Source organism: Hippopotamus amphibius, chromosome 5 (genome assembly GCF_030028045.1).
Source record: "Hippopotamus amphibius kiboko isolate mHipAmp2 chromosome 5, mHipAmp2.hap2, whole genome shotgun sequence".
NCBI lineage: Eukaryota > Metazoa > Chordata > Mammalia > Artiodactyla > Hippopotamidae > Hippopotamus > Hippopotamus amphibius.
In genome coordinates this window covers 30,311,815-30,333,218 of record NC_080190.1, presented here as the reverse complement: position 1 = coordinate 30,333,218, position 21,404 = coordinate 30,311,815, and the positions used below count along the sequence as shown (strand labels likewise).

At 42.6% G+C, this 21,404-nt stretch overlaps 1 pseudogene; it reads right to left on the bottom strand.

Moving 5' to 3' along the window:
* Nucleotides 1-20,392: 20,392 nt before the first annotated feature.
* On the bottom strand, nucleotides 20,393-20,864 carry LOC130853092 (60S ribosomal protein L21-like; annotated as a pseudogene).
* Nucleotides 20,865-21,404: the final 540 nt, after the last annotated feature.

The window sequence follows — 21,404 nt, the reverse complement described above, 5'->3', positions numbered from 1 at the left end:
TGGAAGGCTCTCTGCACCTCCTATCCAAGGTGTGGTATCTTCTTTTCAAGTACTTTCTGCCTACAGCAACAGTCCAATAAAAACCTTCACTTGAACTCTGTGCTAATTTGGAATTTAAAGTGACCAGTCTTGAGAGATTACACAGAGAATGCATGCAGCAAGGATTTGGGAATAGAAGAGGACAAAAACGTTTTCACATAATAGTTACTAGCATAGTTATTACAAATCATATTATGTTATCAGCTTTTACTATTTCTAATAATACTTTTTAATCCAGTTTGAGGTTTCCAATTATCTGAAAATAATAAAATAATATTAAAATTTATAATTCAGATTTTTTTTAAGGCCAACTTCCCCATTCTTCCAATCCCCGCACCCTGCTTTCCCCACTCCCTCCAGGCATCCAAAATGGTACGATCTATATGAATAGGGCCAAGTATCTTATGAATACTCAGTAAATATTAACTAACTGACTCTCTAAATGAATTAATCTATTTGCCTCTGGTACAAGTGCTTTTTCTGTCTCTCAAATTCAAATCATTTCCTCTCCTTTTACTAACATGGGCTTTCACCCGTTCAGTTCAAACAGTTGTTTATTTGGGGTTGTTCTGGCCTCCACAAATGCACAGTCTGGAAACGGTAGAAGACAGCACCAGAACAAGCACTCACCTGAGGGTCATAGCAGGGGGGAGCTGGAAAGAACATGGGCTTTGACCACAGCAGACCTGGGTTCAAAGGCTGTCTTATCTGTGAAATTGGAATATCAACACCCAACTCATAGGGTGGTTGATAACAGGACATTTTGGGAGGGATTATTGAATGCTCTGTGCATGTAACTCTTCAGTCTTCCCTGAAACCCTACCTAGGAGGGAAATGGGACTTGGTGGTATGGAAAGATTTGCCCAGCCTGAGGTCTCATAGCTAGTTAGTGATGGGCATTGGCTGGAATTTGAACACTCTTAACTCTGAAACCACACAACTCAGATGGGATTCAAACCCAGCCAAAATTCAGATTGGGACTTAAACCTGTGGGCAGGGACTGGAACCCACTGTCTTTTCATTGAAATCTCACACCTGGTCTCAGGACTTACGGAAGCTCAGGTTCTTTGTCTCAGCACAGGAGGAATTCAGCAAGAGGCAAAGTGATAGGTAGATTTATTGAGAGAGATGCATGCCACTCTCCATAGACAGAATGTGATCTGTCTCAAAAGGCTTGAGAGCGGCCCAAAAGTATGGGGTGGTTAGTTTTTATGGACTGGGTAATTTCATAGGCTAGCAAGTGGGAGGATTATTCCAACTAAGGAGAGGATTGATGTGTCCTTTGGGTTAGGTGTGGTGATGGCATCTGGAAAACTGGGGGAACCAGGAGGAACTGGGCAGATGGAGAGGGAGACAGTGGAAGGCAAGTCAGAAGGCAAGGCAAGTGATGACTCATCTCTTCCTGCAGGGATTCCACCCAGTTCTTCCCAGTCAGCTTCTTTAACCCCCATTTCAGGTACGGAAATATCCTAATGCCTGGAGTAGAAGGAAAAGACTGCGTAGAGGCAGTGTAGCATAGAAAGAAAGACATTACAAAGCTTAGAGCCAAGGACACTAACTATGAGCTTTGAACAAGTTACTTAACATCTTTGGGTGTCCCTGTGTATAACGGTGATGATATACAGACATCTCAGGGAAGCTGGGACAACCCAGTGAAATCTTGTTCATAAAGGACCTGGCAGAGGAGGTGACTGCTGAGCACCTGGGGAAAGATGTGACACTCAGGCTGCAGCCCCAGTTAGTGGTAGACTTTGGCTTTTGCTGAATCCTACCCAAAATGCAGTTGGGCTATGCCCATCCTGCCAAGAAAATGTGTGATGATGGTAACTTTAATGGCTTTAAGGTTAACTAAAGTTACTCTACTTGGGAGAGGGGAAAGGAGCTGCAAAAGAACTCCATTATCAGGAGGGTAAAAATGAAAAGCAACCTTTTAGACGAAAGAAAAAAAATTGTGAATCTAGAAAAAGAACAGAGTAGATCAATAGAAGGTCTAAATTTAACTGTTAAAAAAAAAGTCTAGGTGCTTGAGGTGGGGGGAAAAATTGCTGACTATTCAAGTAAGATGTTTATAATAAAAAAAAGAAATTTAAAAAAAAATTATGGTGAAAGTAAGGTTAACAAAAGGAAATCCCACAAATGACCCTCAACATTTTTTTTAATTGTGGTAAAATACACATAAACAATTGTAATCGTTTTAAAGTATACGGTTCAGTCCTATTGAGGACATTGACATCATTATGCAGTCATCACCACCATCCATCTCCAGAACGCCTCATCTTGCAAAACTGGAAACTCTCTACCTATTAGACAATACTTCCCATTTGCCCCACTTCCAGCCCCTGGCAACCACTGTTCCGTCTCTATGAATTTGATTCCTTTAAGTACCTCATACAAGTGTAATTTACAGTATTTGTCCTTTTGCGACTGACTTGTTTCACTTAGCATAATGGACCTTTAAACTATATATATTCCAAAGTCATTTGCAAAGTGATTTAAATTTCCATATGGACGAAGAATGAAGATGGCTCTTCCCAGACCTGGAGGAGGCAGTGGATGCAGGTAGAACGTGGACCCAATGAAACCCCAAATGCAATTTTGGGGGTCAGGGACTTCTGTCCCTTTCTTTTTTTATTATTAATTAATTAATTTATTTATTTATTAGTTGCGTTGGGTCTTTGTTGCTGCACTTGGGCTTTCTCTAGTTGCAGTGAGCGGGGGATACTCTTCATTGTGGTGTGCAGGCTCCTCATTGCAGTAGCTTCTCTTGCTGCAGAGCATGGGCTCTAGGCACACGCGGGCTTGTAGCTGTGGCTCGCAGGCTCTAGAGCTCAGCCTCAATAGTTGTGGCACACAGGCTTAGTTGCTCCACGGCACGTGGGAACTTCCTGGAGCAGGGATGGAACCCATGTCTCCTGCATTGGCAGGCAGATTCTTAACCACTGCGGCACCTAGGAAGTCCCCTGTCCCTTTCTTGAATGCCTTTGTGTTGCTGCAACATAAGAGTTCAGAGAGGTGTTGGCCTCAGGATTCACAGCATTTCCCTTTGTGTTTTCTGTAGGGTCCATTCCATTATTACCCTCTCCCAGGATGTTCACTATGGCTCATAATAAACAGGCAGATGGTCAGTTGGACAGTTTGTTTTACTTACAACTTTCCATGTACCAGACACAGTCAGCAGTTTGAAGCTGATAGTTTTAAAGAGGAAATTGTAGTGGGCAACATGGTCACGTCCCATCATCTCTCCTCTTTTCTTTCCCAGATTATGAAGCAGCTGTAGAATTTGGTTGGGTTGACCCTTCAGCTCTTGAAATGAACTTTGGTTTAAGTGAATCAATAAAGCCCATCACACTGGCAATGGTGATTGGTTTGGGAGTAGGTCCATGCTATAATTCCAACTGATGAGACATGCTCACTGGAGGTGAACTAGGAAGCACAAAGTCTCAGACATCCTACATCAGTCTCAGTATGAAGGCAATGCTGTGGACACCAGGGTCCTCGATGACAGGGTTCAGGCTCTGGATCAATCCAGCCAGAGAGGTCTTAAAGGTGGAGCACCCATGATGGGATTAGTGCCATTATAAGAAAAGACAGCAGGGCTTCCCTGGTGGCACAGTTGTTAAGAATCTGCCTGCCAATGCAGGGGACATGGGTTTGATCCCTGGTCCGGGAAGATCCCATATGCTGCAGAACAACTAAGCCCATGCGCCACAACTACTGAAGCTTGCCCTCCCAGAGCCCGTGCTCCACAGCAAGAGAAGCCACTGCAATGAGAAGCCAGCACACCACAACGAAGAGTGGCCCCAGCTCTCCACAACTAGAGGAAGCTCGCACACAGCAACAAAGACCCAACGCAGTCAAAAATAAAAAAACTAATTAATTAAAAAAAGAAAAGAAAAGACAGCAGAAAGCCTCTCTTGCTCTCTCTGCCATGTGAGGACACACATGTTGAGAAGGAAGCTGTCTGTAAGCCAGGAAGATAGCCTCACCAGAACCTACCCACAGCAGCTCCACGCCTCTGAAATGATCACAAGCAGGCTGCCTTTGCGGGGCTCTGAGAGTGCCAACATCACCTAAATAAATGAAGATGACAAAGAAGAACCAGGAGGAGAAGGAGGAAAGAAAAGGTGAGAGGCAGCATGATAAAGAGCAGTACTTCTCACTCATTTCCACCAGAACAGCCGAGAACAATAAGAGCACACCATCAGAAGGCCTGGGGTCATGGCCAGAAAAAGGGTGCCAATATCTTTGAAATCTTATATTTTATTGTAAAAAGTCATTGCAAATTCTGCATTCTACTTTATAATGTGCTTTTACTCTTTTTATACCCAAATGTTTCCCTAAAACCTTTGAGAAGTGCCATTTTATACTAAATCTTTGAAATGATCTCCTGGCCCTGCACTACCTATCCTGGCATGCTTACACCCCAGCGTGAGCAGCAGCACAAGTGCATCAGAAAGAGCACTGAATTCAGTTTTAAAACCGGGGCTCTTTTTCCAGTTCCATCCCTTCACAGCTGTATGACCTTGCAAAATCAAGGTTACCTTCTTTAAGCTTCTCTTTTCTTATGCGTAAAAGGGAAGACAACATCTCTTTGTCCTTTCTCACAGGGCTGTCAAGCTCCAAGGAGATAATGTGAGAGAGAGACTTGGGAGACCAGAAACTGTGACCCTGTGGCCCTGTAGGGTGGTATCAGTATTACTCCAAGACCAGTTTGGAAGTTTCCCCAGCCCAGACTAATCCATTCTTGGACAAACCTTTCCGATACCTTTTTTGTCTGATCCTTGCACTCCTGCTAGGAAGAGGAGTACAGGAAGCAAAAAGAATGAGGAGGGGTTATTTATAATCAGCTGTCAAAGGGATGGGGGAGAAGTCAGATTTTATTTTCATGTGACTCTACCTCTCTTGGTTCCCCTCATTTCTACATCTTCCATCTTTAATAGGGGATCTCAAGCTTTCATACTCAGAGGAATCCTGAGCCTATATCCCCTATACTTGCCTTATGAACAAAACACCTAAGATTCAGAGTAGACGAGGAAAGACAAGCTGATTTCATCTTCAGCAACAGCTCTGACCCCTTGGTTGCTTGGAACACTGTATTAAGAAAACGACTCAGTGGGAAAGTAGAGATCAGTTAGAGATGTCTGCCACAGGTACCGAAAGTGAGAACAGGGGCTTCCTAGGTGATGCAGTGGTTAAAAATCTGCCTGCCAATGCAGGGAACACGGGTTCGATCCCTGCTCCAGGAAGATCCCAGATGCTGCGAAGCAACTAAGCCTGTGCGCCACAACTATTGAGCCTGCACTTTAGAGCCCATGAGCCACAACTATTGAACCCATGTGCTGCAACTACTGAAGCCCACTCACCTAGAGCCTATGCTCCGCAACAAGAGAAGCCACGGCAATGAGGAGCCTAAGCACCACAACCAAGAGTAGTCCCCACTCACCGCAACTAAAGAAAGCCCGCGCACAGCAAAAAAGACCCAACACAGCCAATAAAATAAATAAGTAAATAAATAAATAAATTTATTAAAAGAAAAAAAAAGAAAGTGAGAACAGTGGCACATGTGCCATCACTGTCCACCCCTGATTTAGAGGCTTAAGATGAGTCAACTCTAAAAAAATGCAACAAATATTAAAAGCTTGAAGGTTTTCAGAAAAATCTCAAATGTGGGTGTTTTCATCCTCTGGGGCATTTACAAAGCCAGTAATATTGGCTTATGTCTTATTTTTAATAACATGAAGGGCCAACTCCTTATCTGTGATAAGATTAAATAGGTTAACTTAATGTCAAGTTTCTGTCCTTTTGGGTAGAATAGTATCAACTCCATTCTCTAACCCAGGGTGTATTATGCTAGTCACTAGATTTGTCGAAATCACAGAAAATTTGGGGATGTTATTGGTCAATCTGACAGTCCAGCATTGAACCCATGAGTAATTGTGGACATAAATACAGACTGAAAACCAAGATAATAAATGACTGACTACAGGGAAAAACGCCAAAAAAAAAAAAAAAGGGTCATGGTGATTCAAAGGTTGGGAATCACTTTTCTAATGATATCTGGTGTCAATCTTAATGTAACTGCTTCAAATCCTACCCCATATTTCTGAGAACTCTAGGGGTTTCAGATTTGGATGAACACTCCATAAGTTTATTTCCAAATACTTATTTCTATTCTAGCATGTGTTACTTGAGACTTTTAAAAAATAACAAACAGCTTCCATTAAGTAGTTAAGTATCTTTTTGTTGTAGAATTCTAAGGGGTTTAGCTCTGTGTACATGCACAGCATTTAAGCTTTCAGGAATTTATTTTACCACTTTGGTGCTTTCAGTTTGCTTGAAAGCAGGCCCTTTTGGGTAAAAGGCCCTGTTGGGATTTAAAAGCTGTCAATTTGCCTTCATCGGCTCTTTAGGCAACTAGACTTCCTGGCTGAGTAGAGTATGTTTGGTTGGTTTTGGTCATTTCTATACTACAAGAAGCTACACAACAATAATGAGAGATGTAGTAATTAAATATTTTTGGAATTTCTTATTCCACTTTTCTGGGTTTCTTTGGGGCCCACTGTTTATTGCCATGTTCTGAGCTTCCTTTGCAAATGAATTCTTGCATTTTAAGTAATTATCCATTGAGGAAGGGACTGTGAGATGGCTCACATTTCAGAGAAAACCAGCGGTGGAGGGTGACATCCTGGGGGTGGGTGGCTGTGGGGAGGTGAGCACAGGGAAGACACAGGCCCCTGAGTCACTCCTCAAAGCAGTGGGGAGGTGGTTTTAGTAAGAAGGGGTCTCTCTAGTGGTACTTTCCTGCTCCCCACTTCCTTTTCCTCATTCTCTTTCATTTTTCCTCCCTCTTTTTGCCTCCCTTTCTCCTTTCCCTTCCCCTTTGTGTTTCTCTCCTATCCCCCCCTTTTTTTCTAATTTCCCTTCCATTCTCCTGTTTTTTCTTGTCCCCTTCTTTCTCTCTTCCCCATCCCTTCATTTTTGTCCTAGATGCCGTCCTCTGCTTTTTCTGTGAAGACCATTTTCCACAATGGCATCAGACTGCATTTCCTAAAGTGTGTTCCACCAAGCTCCAGGTCCATGAGATGCTTTGTGGAAAATAAAAAAAGATGGGCGGGGGGTGGGGGGGGTGAAGCTGGATCTGTGGTTAAACTGCTTACCATGTCACCCCTTGGAGCTTCAGCACCCCCATTACCATTTTATAGGTTCTGAGAAATACTGCTGTGAAGAAACTGGTCTAGCCTGGCTTATCCCACTGTTCCCAAAACCTCCTTGACTTCAGTGTCTTTTCCCTTCAAATAAATGAATCTCATTGAGAATACATTTGGGGAACCCCCGTGGAACTTCCTGCAGTCGTACTTGATATCAAGGCATCTTCTCACTTGTCTGAGCCTTTCTGAAGCCCATCACAGCCAGGGGCTCCTCTTCTGTCCATTCCCTTCGCTGCCGAACGTGGCAAAAAACATGTTGCAAAAAAGACTCAGACATGCAAAACTTCTACATTGCTCTCCTCTCGTGTTAAACGTTTAAGGCTGGTGGTTCTTTTTTTCTTTTCTTTTCTCTCTCTCTCTTTTTCTTTCTTTTATTTGCCTAACAAATTGTCAGAGATTGTTTTTGAAGAATAATATGCAACATGGCAGAGGTTCAAGCAGGGGAACATTTTGATTCCCTGCTGGTGACAATGTAAATTGGTATAATCATTCTAGACGGCTATTTGACAATATGTAGCCAAAGTCTTAGAAGTCTACTTTTGGGACTTTATCCTAAGAAAATAATTAAGGATGTGTGCAAAGATTTAGCTATGGGATTTTTTTTAAACTGGAGTGTTGTTTATAATAGAAAAAACTTGGAAACAACCTTAATATCCAACAATGGGCGACAGGTTGAGTGTACTACGGCAAATTCACATGATACCCCACTATGGGGTATTACGCAGTCCTTACAAGTAGCATTTTAGGAGAGTATTTACTGACATAAAGTAGATGCCCAAGAGCAATTCTGTGTAAAGAAAACATACGTATGTACAATGTACATTTTTGTAAAATCAACATTCGTTGAGTGTTATACATTCATATAGATATGTAAAAGTAGGAAAGAATAGTCACCAAAATTTAGCAGTAATCGTCTCTTACTGGGTAGTAGGATTTCAGCAGCTTCTTGTTTATCTCTGCTTTCTGACTTTTATATAAAGAGCATGTGCCTTTGTATAATGAAAGGAATTGATAAGTTAGAAAAATTAACAAAAGTGGTTGGTGATCCCATACAAGTTTTGTTAGCATTTGAACTCCCAGCCTACTCCAAATAGGGTCCTGTCAACACCAACTGGGACTTTTCTGTCTCCTGGGGGGTAAGTGCTCCATGAGGAAGGTCAAAGAGAATGTCAACCTTCCTTCTGCTATCTGAGGAAATCTGGATACAAGAGCCAGCTTCTATGTTGTGATGCTGCAATTCACTGGAAAAAAAAAAAAGATCAACACACCCCACCATCTATTTATTTAATATTAAAAATAATATTTCACTGAGTTTGGCTGGCGTCAACTCGAGCAGTTACTCATACAGGAATTCAAACAAAAGCAGCACTGGCCCTGGGCCAGCGGGCTGGTGCTGGGTGGTCCATGTCCGTCCTTAGCTCAAAGTAGCTCCTAGACTGCTTTCAGACCTGCTTTGGGTTGAAAAGATGATGTATTCATTTATTTATTAGAAATGTTTTAACAGGAAATGCTAATAGTTTGCATTTAGGGAGAACTGCCCTGGAGACAGCTGGAGGAACCCAGCGGGGAGGAGATTGCTACTCTCAGCCTTAGAGTCAGATCAGGGCCTGTTATAAAAGTCTACACTGGGGCCCCTACCAAGTTAGCCCAAAAGATCCTGGTTGCTTTGCTTCAGGACAGGAGCAGAAGGAGAAGGGCCATTCTTTCAACTGCCCTGTTTCCCTTCTCTATCGCCATTTGTTTCTTAGGAACCTGAAGATGTGTTTTTGACGTGGTCATGAACACAGATGTTGGCTCTGCTAGGAATGAACAAGCCCTGTGTACACAAATGTCCAGGTGGAAGTGTGTGAACCGAGGTCTAGCAAGTACATGTGGAACTCGAACCCACTTTTAGTGTGACTACGGACTGGCGGAGTCATATGTGAGTTCAGGAGTTACATGTGCACATCTTTTCAGTGTATGAGGATGAGTGGAAGACAAGAGTTTGCAGGGGGTTTCAGGCATGTCCTCAAGTTCCAGAGTGCATTCCCATGTTGGATCATATTCATGGTTGATCTTGTGGAGCCCTGAGAAAAAATGAAAGACAGGGGAGTCCAAATCAAGCCCGAACGTATATGTATGAGAGGAACATAAGCAGGTTTGTGTATCTTTAAAAATCCTCTTCCAGCTGTTTTGGAAGACTGTAGGACTTCATTCGTTGGGGGAGGGCATGGTTACAGTGCCGTGGGGAATGGGGTCCAATGTCTAACCCGGTCTGGCACGACAACAGGGCTGTTCCTGTGTTTCCAGATAACAATAGAGGTGAAGCCTAACCCTGGAAACCAGTCAAGATTTCTAGAGATAAACCCTCGGGCAGCAAGAACACTGTCAATGAAAAGAAACTGACCTTTTGCCTTCTGGAGTCACAGAATTCCCACAAATGCCGTGTCCTCATCAGCTCTGGCAGCCTCACCCCCACAGCCCCAGACTTCAACGCCAATTCATAAACAGCATGGAGGGGGCTGTGCTAGAAGTCAAGGCTTCTCCACCTCCAGCACCTCAAAATATAGGATCCCCCAACCCCATTTTCCTCCTAGAGGTTAACCTTCTCCCCAGGCTCACAAAGTTATGAGAGAGCCCCATAAAGCGTTTTCCTCCGACAGCGTGGTCTAGTCTGCTGCTGCTAAAGAAACCTCAGGTGAGTGAGCCTTTAACCTGTCAGAAATGTGTTCTAAAATCTGAACAGAGGGCCTTTGGAAGGATTGCACCGCCCTGGGAGTCTCAGGGCACGGGTACTGGAGGACTTTGGCTGGGGTGAGGAGGAGCGGGTGAGAGAGGATGAGGGAGAAGAGTCTGGGTCTATGCCAGTGAGAGGTAGCACAACGTTGGAAATTCATTAAATTTCTTGTTTAAGGTCACACAATTAATTAATCTCCTTGAGCCCCGGGTTCCTCAGCAAAATGAGAATGTTAGAGTTTCTGGTTTTTAAATCCAAAAAATTCGGACTTTATTCCTTAGTAACTGCTTTCCCCCACAACACTAAAAACCATTAAGCATCGCATAAGCCGTGAGAACAATGGTTTTCAACCTTGGCTGCACATGGAGTTGCTGGGGAAGGTATCGACAATGTTAGTGCATGAATTCCACCTCCAGAGATTCTGATGGAATCCATCGGGGTGAGGCCTGGACACCAGGATCCTTTGTTGAATCCTGTTGTCAACGGTTGTCAACTCTTATCCTGAAATGTAGGTATTTTTTAAAGTTCTGTTCTTAACTCTCATCCTTCTCTATATTTCTCTTCTCATTCATTTCCACATCTTCAACTCTCATTTCTTCGAGAATGATGCCCAAATCCATTTAATTTCTGATCTATTTATCCAGCCTTCTTTTGCCTACCTACTCCTGGAATGATGCTGTAGCTCCAATACATGCTCTGTTCCAAACTCATCATCGTGCCCCCGAAGGTCTTCCATTTCTTGGTTTCCCTATTTCTGTAACGATACACCCCCCATGAGCCTATCACCGAGACTCGAAGTGTTAGTATTATCTTTGATTATTTAAAAAATGTATTAACATGAGTGTTGATACATAACCTCCCTGCCACAACACAGACCTCTCTACTGCCCACCATGAAGAGAATCTTGTCTTTGATAGCTTTGTGAAGCCTGCCCTCTAAGTAGAGCTCTACCTTTTCCAGGATGGTCCATAGGCTTCGCGATTCAAAATAGGGGAATGGATAAACAGAGACAAGACTGAAGAGGCAGAAGGAAAGGAGCAGGTGTTGTCACTGCCGTGATCCGGGTTTGATCCCTGGTTGGGGAGCTGAGATCTCACAAGCTGCGTGGTGGCCCACATATGAAAAATAAAATGATGATGGTGGTACGAATGACTAATACTTATATTGAGCTCATTGTGTCCAAGCACTATTATAAGTGCTTTGCACATATTATTTCATTTAATTCTTGCAACAACTGTATAAGGTAGTACTGTGGGAACTAAAGAAGGGTAAAGTGACATCCCCAAGGTTACGCAAACATAATTGTCAGCAATAGGACTTGAATCGGTATTATTCAAGGCCTCAGAATCTGTATTCTTTCTATAATGTACTGACATTTTAATGCTTCAATACATGCCTGAGTACATCCCTGTCATTCTTCCATGTCTGCAGGCAGTTTTCATTTGTTACTGCTTCATATTTTGCACCTCCCCCATTCGACCCTCTCAAATAAATGCCTGCACTTCACTATTGTCAGATTTACATAGTCACTTAACAATTCCCACTGGTATCCAAAGAGAAGACATCAGCACGTGCATGATCAGGATCTTGACTTACAGAGGTCCACTTTAGGTTGAAGTCTTCAGGGACACTTATTCTAAGAGCAGGGAGCATATGTTTATAAATCTTACCTTTGAGTTTCATCTTCTTCCTCATAATGTCTTTGACATGTCAGCTGTAAAGCAAACCACAGAGTGGCCATACTTGAGTGAGGCGAAGATTTAATGCTGCTGCTCTAGCTCAAGTGGCTGTACCTAGAACTAGAGTTGTGTTTTGCCAGTCATTGTGAAATACACACACAGTGATTTAATACAGCTTGGTTTATATTCAGATGCAGCTCTGTTCTAACATCCTGGAGTGAGTAATGGGGATGCTTTTACAGCAAAGGGCAATTCACTTTGTCAGGGACAGTTTTCAGGTGAAGAAAACTATAGTTTTAGTTGAGAAATACATAAGCCAATTGTTTTTAATTCTGTAAAATATATAAATACTTTTCAAGATGAAAGCATGCTTTAAATTTTAAATGCAAACTATTGGCCAAGATTAAGGACTGATTTACTCTCCCACCTGAAACAACCCCCAAAATTGACAATGTATCTGTAACAATGGTTTGAATGGCACTGGATATCAGGCAAAGTAGGATAGTGATCCCTGAGAGATGTGAAACAAATCAAGTAAGCACTATAATTGCCCCAGATTACTGCCTTAAGAGAGTTCCCAGACCATTGCATAGAGAGGTGGCACCCAGGCAGAGCCAGGCTAACTCAATTAGCTGAGGATACAAAGCTGAGAGTCCAATGAGACCAAGGCTGCTGGAGTTCTTAGGAGAGAACTGCACAGAAGTGGAAGTTCTATAGGTTTGCAGAAGGTTCTCACTTGAGTATTCAGCTGAGGACTGATCAGCATATACATATATGAAAACTACCTGAGGCCAGAGAATCATCTAACAAGGTTAGAGGTAACTGGCTGGCACTCACACAGGGCTGAGAAGAGTGTCTGTTCTCACCAGCCAGACTTGAAAACGTCAAGATTCATGGGTGGGGGGCACGGGGCGGAGGAGTATGAATACACGGAAGGATACTGCTCTACAGTAAAGACTCATTAGTCCTAGGCTGAACACTGCCCCATTCCTACCTAACAAATCTTAAAAGCAAGACCCCAAAGCATTAAACTGTTCCCAAGTGATTTCACCAAATCCTAGAACAAAGCTCCAGAATATTTATAGGAATACAAAAAGAATAATGTGGTCTGGATTACTAGGACCAATGAGTTTAGCAAGGTTGCATGGTACCAGATCAATATGCAAAAATTAATGGCATTTCTACATACTTGCAATGAGCAATCAGAAATTAAAATTAAATAAACAATACTATTTACAAGAGTAGCAAAAGATATAAAGTACTTAGGTATAAATCTGACAACAGGTATGAAAGCACTGTACTCTGCAAACTACAAAGCAATGTTGAGATATAGATTGTGTTTTCAACAAATGATGATAGAAAAATTGGATATCTATATACAAAAAATGGACAATAGGTTTAAATGTAAGACCTAAAACTATTAAATTTCTAGAAGAAAATATAGGAGAAAACATTTGTGACCCTGGGTTAGGTAAAGATTTCTTAGACACAATCCCAAAAGCACATTCTATAAAAAGGCAAATTGATAAATTGGACCTCAGCAGAATTTAAATCTTCTGCTCTTTGAAAGACACTGCTAAGAGAATGGAAAGTCTATGATGATTGAAAGGAAATATTTGCAAATCATGTATGTGATGAAAGCCTTATATCCAGAATAAAGAACTCTCAAAACTTAATAATAGGAAAGAAACCAATAATAAACAATTAACCCATCCAACAAGAAAATGGCAAAAGATTAGAACAGATACTTCACCACGAGGACATATAGATGACAAAAAAGCACACGAAAAGATGTTCAACTTCATTAGACATTAAGGAAATGCAAATTAAAACCACAATGAAATAGTACCATGTATCTATTAGAATAGTTAAAACTGAAATACAGATGATACCCAGGGTTGGTGAAAATGTAGAGGAACTAGAACTTTTGTCCAACTAGAACTTGGTGGGAATGTAAAATGGTCCAACCACTTTGGAAAATAGTTTGGTAATTTCTTTAAAAATGAAACATAAGTCTCACATGCCAGCAATTTTGGTCCTAGATAGTTACCCCAAATAAATGAAAGCATATGTCCATACAAAGACTTGTACATGAATGGCCATAACAGACTTATTTGTGATAACCAGAGGTTCATGGTCCCTGGACCAGCACTATCAACATCACCTGGGAACTTGTTAGAAATGCAGATTCTCATCCCCCCACCCCAGACCTACTGCAGATTCTCATCCCCCCACCCCAGACGTACTGAATGAGGTGATTTATGGGTTTACCATTTTCCATGTGGACTGGGAATTGTCCCAGCAATACGAGGTTATCAAACCCTTTAGGTAATTCTAATGCACACTAAACTGGGATAACCACAGTCCCCCAACCCCACCCATCCCTTACCTCAGATGATGCTGGTACTATTCTGACACCGTTTATAAGGGAGTTTCTTCTCCCTCTCTTCAGACGCGGAGACCGCTTCCCAGGCGCACCCCGTTTCCACTTTTGTGCGCCCAGCACCAGAAAAGGCCTCCAGGTGGCGCCCTCTCACTCAGTTCTGCTATTGTCAGGCACACCCACTTTCCCACCTAACTTCCTCTCCGCTGAATTTCCTCCCCACAAACCCCAAGGCTGGAACCTTAATCTGAGGAAGAGGAGCACAGGAAGCATGTTCAGTACACAGGCCCGCTGAGTTGTTCAGTTTGCGCCTCTCCCTTAATTCAAGCAGCGCAGGCTTCATTCTTCGCTCTCCCCTCGCTTCAGCTTCCGCTGCGGCCCATTGTGCTCCTAAGACTTCCCCAACTCCACCCACCGTGGGCTGGAAGGTCCCCACTTCTCAATGAAGGTTTTTCTTCTCACCCAGATGGTGCGTACTCAAAGAATTGTTCCCCAGATGATTTGACGAGGTGTACATTTTTAAGGGAAAACAAAAAACAAAAAAACCGAGATCCGACATGCCAATCCTCATCCCCTGCGCTTCGCCTAAGAGAGAACCAGAAGGATGTTTCCCTCCCATAGACTCTGCTGTCAAGAAGCAAGCTGTTGGAAATTCCCTGGCGGTCCAGTGGTTAGGACTCCGCGGTTTCAGTGCTGAGGGCCCCGGTTCGGGCAACTAAGATCCCACAAGCCCCGTGGTGTGGTAAGGCAAAAAAAAAATAAGCAAGCTGCTGATTCCCTCATGGAGTAGCCTGTTTTAACCATCACAACAGTCGTGGCAATTGCTTCCCCGGACGGCTTCTCCTCCCCACTGTTCTTCCACTCACACTTAACACCCAGGCAGGAAAATAAGACCCCAACAGAAAGGTAGTGAGGAATTGTAATCAACGTTCCCGAGAGCAGAAGCCAAGCGTCAATCATCTTGGTAACACACATAGTACCTAGCACAGTGCCTTACCTAGCCCAGGCGGATTACTCTGCAACAGACACAAATATAGCAAAAAGTACATTATGGATTCCAGCCTACTTGGAGAATGGAAGCTGCAGCAGTACAAGGGCAATTCCAGGGTTTACCCTAAAGTCCACAGAGATAGCCACTACTTCCCTGTTTATTTCCACTTACTATGTATGGGTTGAGAAGGTGATTCGATGGCTCTATCAGACAACATTTATTGAGCATATGCTGCCTACTGGTGCTGTGACCCTGTGACTGGATGAAAATTCTCACAGAGCCAACCATAAGGACTTATCCTACTAATGACGAAACGCTTCTAGTGAGCTCTTCCTTAGCATGCTGTCTATTTGCTTGGGAGTACCAAACTGCAGGGCAGTTGTCATGGGTTAAAGACAGCTGTCAATTTTTTGCTACTTCTCTCATTGTGATGTGGAGTCTGATTCCCTTTTTCCTTGAATCTGGCTGGCAGGAGTGACATGCTTGACCAACAGAGTGTGATGGAAGTGAAGTTCTGGGACTTTCAAGACTGCATTATAAGAAGCCTTACAGCTTCCACCTGGGCCTCTTGGAACAACTGTTCTGGAGTAAGCCAGCCACTACACAAGAAATCTGATTACCCTGACACCACCCTGCTGTTACGAAGCTGGAGCTAGGAAAGGCCACATGGAGAGAGATACTTTATCAGCCCAGCTTCACATTAGTGAAGAAACCTTCAGTCGACTCTAGACTCAGCTGTCATTTGATAGTCACTGAATGAAAGACCCCATGTGAGAACCACCCAGCTGAGCTCACCAACCCCTAGAACCATCGCAGATAATAATAAAGTATTTGTTCTTAGATACTACATCAAAAACAAACAACTATGGTTAGCTAAGATAGTATCATCTGGGGGAGCTGGGTGAAGTGCACATAGGAAATTTCTGTAGTATTTTGCAACTACTTGTAAATCCTAAATTAGTTTTTAAGTTATTAAAATGTAAAATATTAGGGACTTCCCTGGTGGCGCAGTGGATGAGACTCTGTTCTCCCAGCACAGGGGGCCTGGGTTCGATCCCTGGTCAGGGAAGTAGATCCCACATGCATGCTGCAACTAAAAGTTCACATGCCACAACTAAGGAGCCCGCCTGCTGCAACCAAATAAATAAATGAATATTTTTTAAAAACACCTAAAATACTGGCGCCTTGATCTGGAGAAGATCTATTTTGAAATAACTAAAGACAGCTGGAGATTTTCCCTGCACCATGTTGCAGATGCTGACAATGTCAGCACTGGCTGCAGCTAACAGGTGTGTGTAACTGCAGTCCTAAGTACATTTGCCAGCTTTGAAAGCTCAGGGGAAGTCTCTGACCCCCCCCCCGCTCCACACACACACACACACTCTGCCAATGCCAGTGACTCAGCCTCAGTCCTAATGTTTCAGTCATCATATTAGGGTCTTTTAGTGGGGAAACACCCAGCTCTTCCTTTTGTTTTGTGAGGAAAGAGACTGCATTAGCTCTTCATTTTTCAAAGTCTGACATAGAAATATGGACAGGCATGAAATGTCACCCAGCCAAAGGAGAGAGATTTTCTCTGCTAGTGTTTTTTTTTTTAATACCTCTTTTCTTTGGTTCAAAAAGAAATCTCATAACAAACAAGTGAATTCCTGTCCTCATTCTGCAGTGCTTTAGAGATATGCCGCCTTCTCTAGCTCTCAGAGAGGCCATGCCCCTCACAGAGTCTAATTTTTCTCAACTCTGAACTAGGCACTGTTAGCATATGGAAGTGTGAGAGACAAAAGACTGTAGTGGAAAAGCTTTGGACTTTAAGGACCCGAGCTGACGTCCCAGTTTTGCCATTTGCGATATGGTTTTTCATTCTCTCTAAGGGGACAGGAAAATTCTCCTTACCAGCCTCAGGGGCTTGTGAAAATCTCAAGTGAGTGCAGCGCTTTGTCAACCAGTGGGCCAATGAAGGCTATTATTATCACATACCATTGTGTAGTTGGAGGTCAGAGAAGGAAGAGGGAACTGGGCAGGAGCTGTCAGGGAGGACTTGATGGAGGACATGGATCTAAAGTGGACCTTGGAGGAAGGAAAGGATTGGGAAAGGCAGAAAAGGCATTCCTCCCAAGAGAAACCGAGGAAGGGATTATATCCTGTGGGGGAGGGATGAAAGTAAGGAAACTTGACCTAACCTGAGAGAGGGGTTTTTATTGAGAAACCATATGGAGAATAAGTTGAGGGAGATAAAAGATTCTCAGATTATGGAGTACCAAGAACAATAAAGATGTCGGAAAGTGGAAACATACTGGATGAAGGATGCTCACCAACTTCTTACCTGCACTGTACCACAGAATGTATCCAATGCCCCATTCTTCTGAAATAGTTATGTTCTCATCTATACTGCAAAACCACCATAGTGAACCACATTGGACAATGGAAATTATGACAATAACGATGCAAACAGTTACACTGATGGATGCAATACGTAGGGAGGAGACTCTTTGAAATTTATTCTTATACGCTCAGAAATAAAATGATGTTTATCCATTTGGATGTCTTCTAAAAGGTGTAACAAAGCATCTTCTTAATCAGAAGTTTCTAGGAAAGGGAACCCTGTACCTTTCTTTTCTTTCACACACTGATCTACCCCAGGACTAAATTGGCACACTGAGAACAAAGGGCAGCAGGTGCCCCTACACTGTCCTTTACCAAGATTCCATCCAGCTAGAATCCTCACAGCTCCAGTCTGTGATACTCTCTGACCATGGACATCTTGCAACTATTTTTGGATGGGGTATTCCAAGACACTAAATAAATCTGCTTGCAGGGTAAAGACTGTGAATCATGAAAGGATCTCATTTTTTTGGTAAAGTGGTTCCTAACGTTTTCTTGACATCTTACTACTTTGGGGGGGGGGCCTTTTATTTAACCTAAGCCTCCTCCTCATAAAAAGGAAATAACCTGAAGAATCTGGTTGAATACTAGAGAAATGCAGAGTATGACAAATGTAAGAGGAAATTCAGCCATATTGTAGCTAAAGACCATTTGAAAAGAATCACGTTAAGACCTCAAAAGCTGCTGTCTCTCCTGTCCTTGCAACAATAATCCAACAATTTCTTTTTACAAAATTATGGCTATTCTTTTTATTCAGATTCTACTTGTAAAACTACAAAGCCAAAATAAATAAAATGATTTCAAAGTGAGGAAAACTTACTTGGTGCCCCAAGACTTGAAGTCTGTGATTGTATCTTCTTTTTGTATTCCTATTACCTAGCACAATAAGTGTTTGTTGAATGAGTAAATGAATACAGTGAGTACCATCTAATGGTAATAGTAAATAAAGTGTCATGAAAATAAGAAAATACGATAAACCTCTGGATCCAACACAAAAAGCAAATGAGAATGATCAGGGAAGAAAACCTGTGGACCGAATGTGAGTGAAACTGTTGTCACTGGGAACAAATATATATTAACTTCCTGCAATCCAAAAATAACTATACCAGCTTCTTAGTCTAGAGAGCAAAATATAGCTATAATTCCTATCCCAGGGAAGCTTACAGATTAATGGAGGAAACAATATACAAACTTATTCCACAGAAATATTTGAAAACAATTATCTAAAGACTGGCGTGAGAAAGATGGTGTGTCAGAAGTTGCGCTGGCAAGTTGGAGACTAGGTGGGGTTACTCAGGAAACATGAGATTGTTTATCATCAACGACCATTTATTGAGACTTATCCTCCCTGATCATGCAGAGGGGAAGATGAAATTAAGGATGAGGTTGAACTTGAGAATAAAGTTGAAGATTAAGTGAAAATGAGTATCAGTAGTGAGGGCGGAGGCTGAGGAGAAGTAGGGACTGAAGCTGAGGTTAAGGGATGATTAGGGCTGGGTCATCTATACATTCTGGGATATTCTTGTAAACGGGGTGGGAAATGGATTTCCTTCCAGTACTTTGAGCAAATTCCTCATCTTTTTAGACTCTTAATTTCCTTTTCTGTAAACTGAGACAATAAAAAGTCATCCCCCACATAATCACAATGCCACACATTTTCTATGACATTGCATGCGGTATTATACATAAAGCACCTCTCCCAGTGCCTGACACATAGTAAATACTCAGTAAATCGTGGCTGCTTTCCTCACATATTTGTCTGATGAATCCTTTTATGAGAATGCTACAAGTTTTCTATTCTGTCCCTTGTCTCATTGATTGTCCATGACTCTTGGTCCTTGTTCCAACTCTGCTGCTGATTCGCTGTATGACCTTGGGCAAATATATCCTCTCTGAGTCTTGGCTTTTCATCAATGAAATGGCGATAATAATTGTATCAAGTGCCAGCAAATCTAAGGTACTGTTAGGATTAAGCCCTATGTGTGTCACTACCCCAAATAGTATGTTTATCGCCTAGAGGCTGGTGTGAGGCTGGAGAAGGGCTGGGTAACTTCAGTGAACTAAATATCGCACAGACCCCCTGGGATGTTTTCACTAGCTCTGTGGTGCTTCTGTGGGGAGATTTTCACATCAAGTGTTTTTCACTGAGCCCTTTAAATATTAAATTGCAATTACAATTTTTTTTCCTTCTTATTTATTTTATTGGCTGTGTTGGGTCTTTTTTTTTTTTTTTTTTGCTGTGCGCGGGCTTTCTTTTTAGTTGCAGTGAGCGGGGGCTACTCTTCATTGTGGTGTGCGGGCTCCTCATTGCTGTGGCTTCTCACTGCAGAGCCCAGGCTCTAGGCACGTGGGCTTCAGTCGTTGCAGCACATGGGCTCAATAGTTGTGGCTCACGGGCTCTAAAGTGCAGGCTCAGTAGTTGTGGCGCACGGGCTTAGTTGCTCCGTGGCATGTGGGATCTTCCTGGAGCAGGGCTCGAACCCGCGTCCCCTGCATCGGCAGGCAGATTCTCAACCACTGCGCCACCTAGGAAGCCCTGCAATTACAATTTGAGCAGAGGAAATCAAATGGTCCACAAGTATTTATCAGGTAACCACAGAGACCATTGTACATACTCATGCTATTGTGAAAATGAACATAACTTCTCATTTCCAGGAGTCTGGAGGTGATTCCAGGCTGATAGAAGAGACAAGGTCACCAACCATAAGCGTAAACTCACACACGCACGCAGACATCATATTTGGAGATATGAAAAGAGCCAGGTTTATTTGCAGGTTGATAAACTGGTTCAAGATCCCAGGAAAGTCTCCCGTCAAATACTCCAAGGGGAGGGGGATTTAACTGTGATGAACCTAGAATTCAGTTTCTGTCCTCTATCCCCAAGCAAGCTGAAAACAAATAATGGAGTCAATTTTTTCTCATGAAATAGGTTTTGGGGTTGGTTGGTTTGTTTTTCCTGTACAGAGGTCTTTTTTTTTTTTTTTTTGACATCAATTATGCAATGAATTCATAGAGAATGGGTTGAAGCAGCTTAGGCCCCTTTCCATCAGTTCTCACAAGTGTGCTTCTCTGGGTGGAGCTTGAGCTGAACCCAGTTACCACTCTCTTTGGCTCCCTTCTTTTTCTGAGCATTTTCCTTTACACATTTCAGGACGCTGTCTTGCCTCTTAGAGTGCTTCATATGTTCAATATGTACATTAATTCTCTTGGCAAGAATCTTGTCCTTAACTTGTTTGTTTACAACAATGCCAACAGCATGCTGGCTCATACTGTAAACTATTCCAGCTTTGCCATGAGGACACTTGTGGGGCATTTCTTTCTGAACAGTGCCCGTTCCCTTGATGTCAGCAATATCACCTCTCTTGTAGATCTGCACATATGTAGCCAAAGGAGCAGCTCCATGTTTTCTAAGAGGCCCTGAGAGTGTATAATGGGTGTTTCTTCCCTTTCCCTTTGTGTTGGTCATTTGGCAAATTACTAGAAGGTGGCACTTCCAACAACAAAAAAAAGCAGATAATTATGTTTGCAACTCAGCCCACATGGTGAAAATCATGTATGTATAATAAAAATTTGGCTTTGGAAAGCCCTCAAATCAGCCATAAAATAGAATAGATGTGCCCATACTTACATGCCTCTTTAAAGACCACTCTGTAAGTCAGCCTAGCCAGTTAAAGTGTCTTGAAACGCCAGGATCACACTCACTGCAGCCAGTGCTTACACTATGACAGGCAAATGGCAAATGAGACCAAATAAGCAAAGAGCAGAGTCACATTCCAGTCTCACTTTCTCCCTGGGTAGAATCACCGAGACTAGTTAAGTCATTGCATTTTAAGTCCTGAATCTCTACTCTGGCAGACCGTATCTGCCTCTTTGCAGAGAGACAATCCTACTTCAAAAATTCCCCTTTTCCAAAAATTGACTTTATTGATGCATAATCTACAAACAATAAAACACACCCACCTTAAGGGTACAGTCTGACAAATGTGTACACCTGTGTGGCCATGCC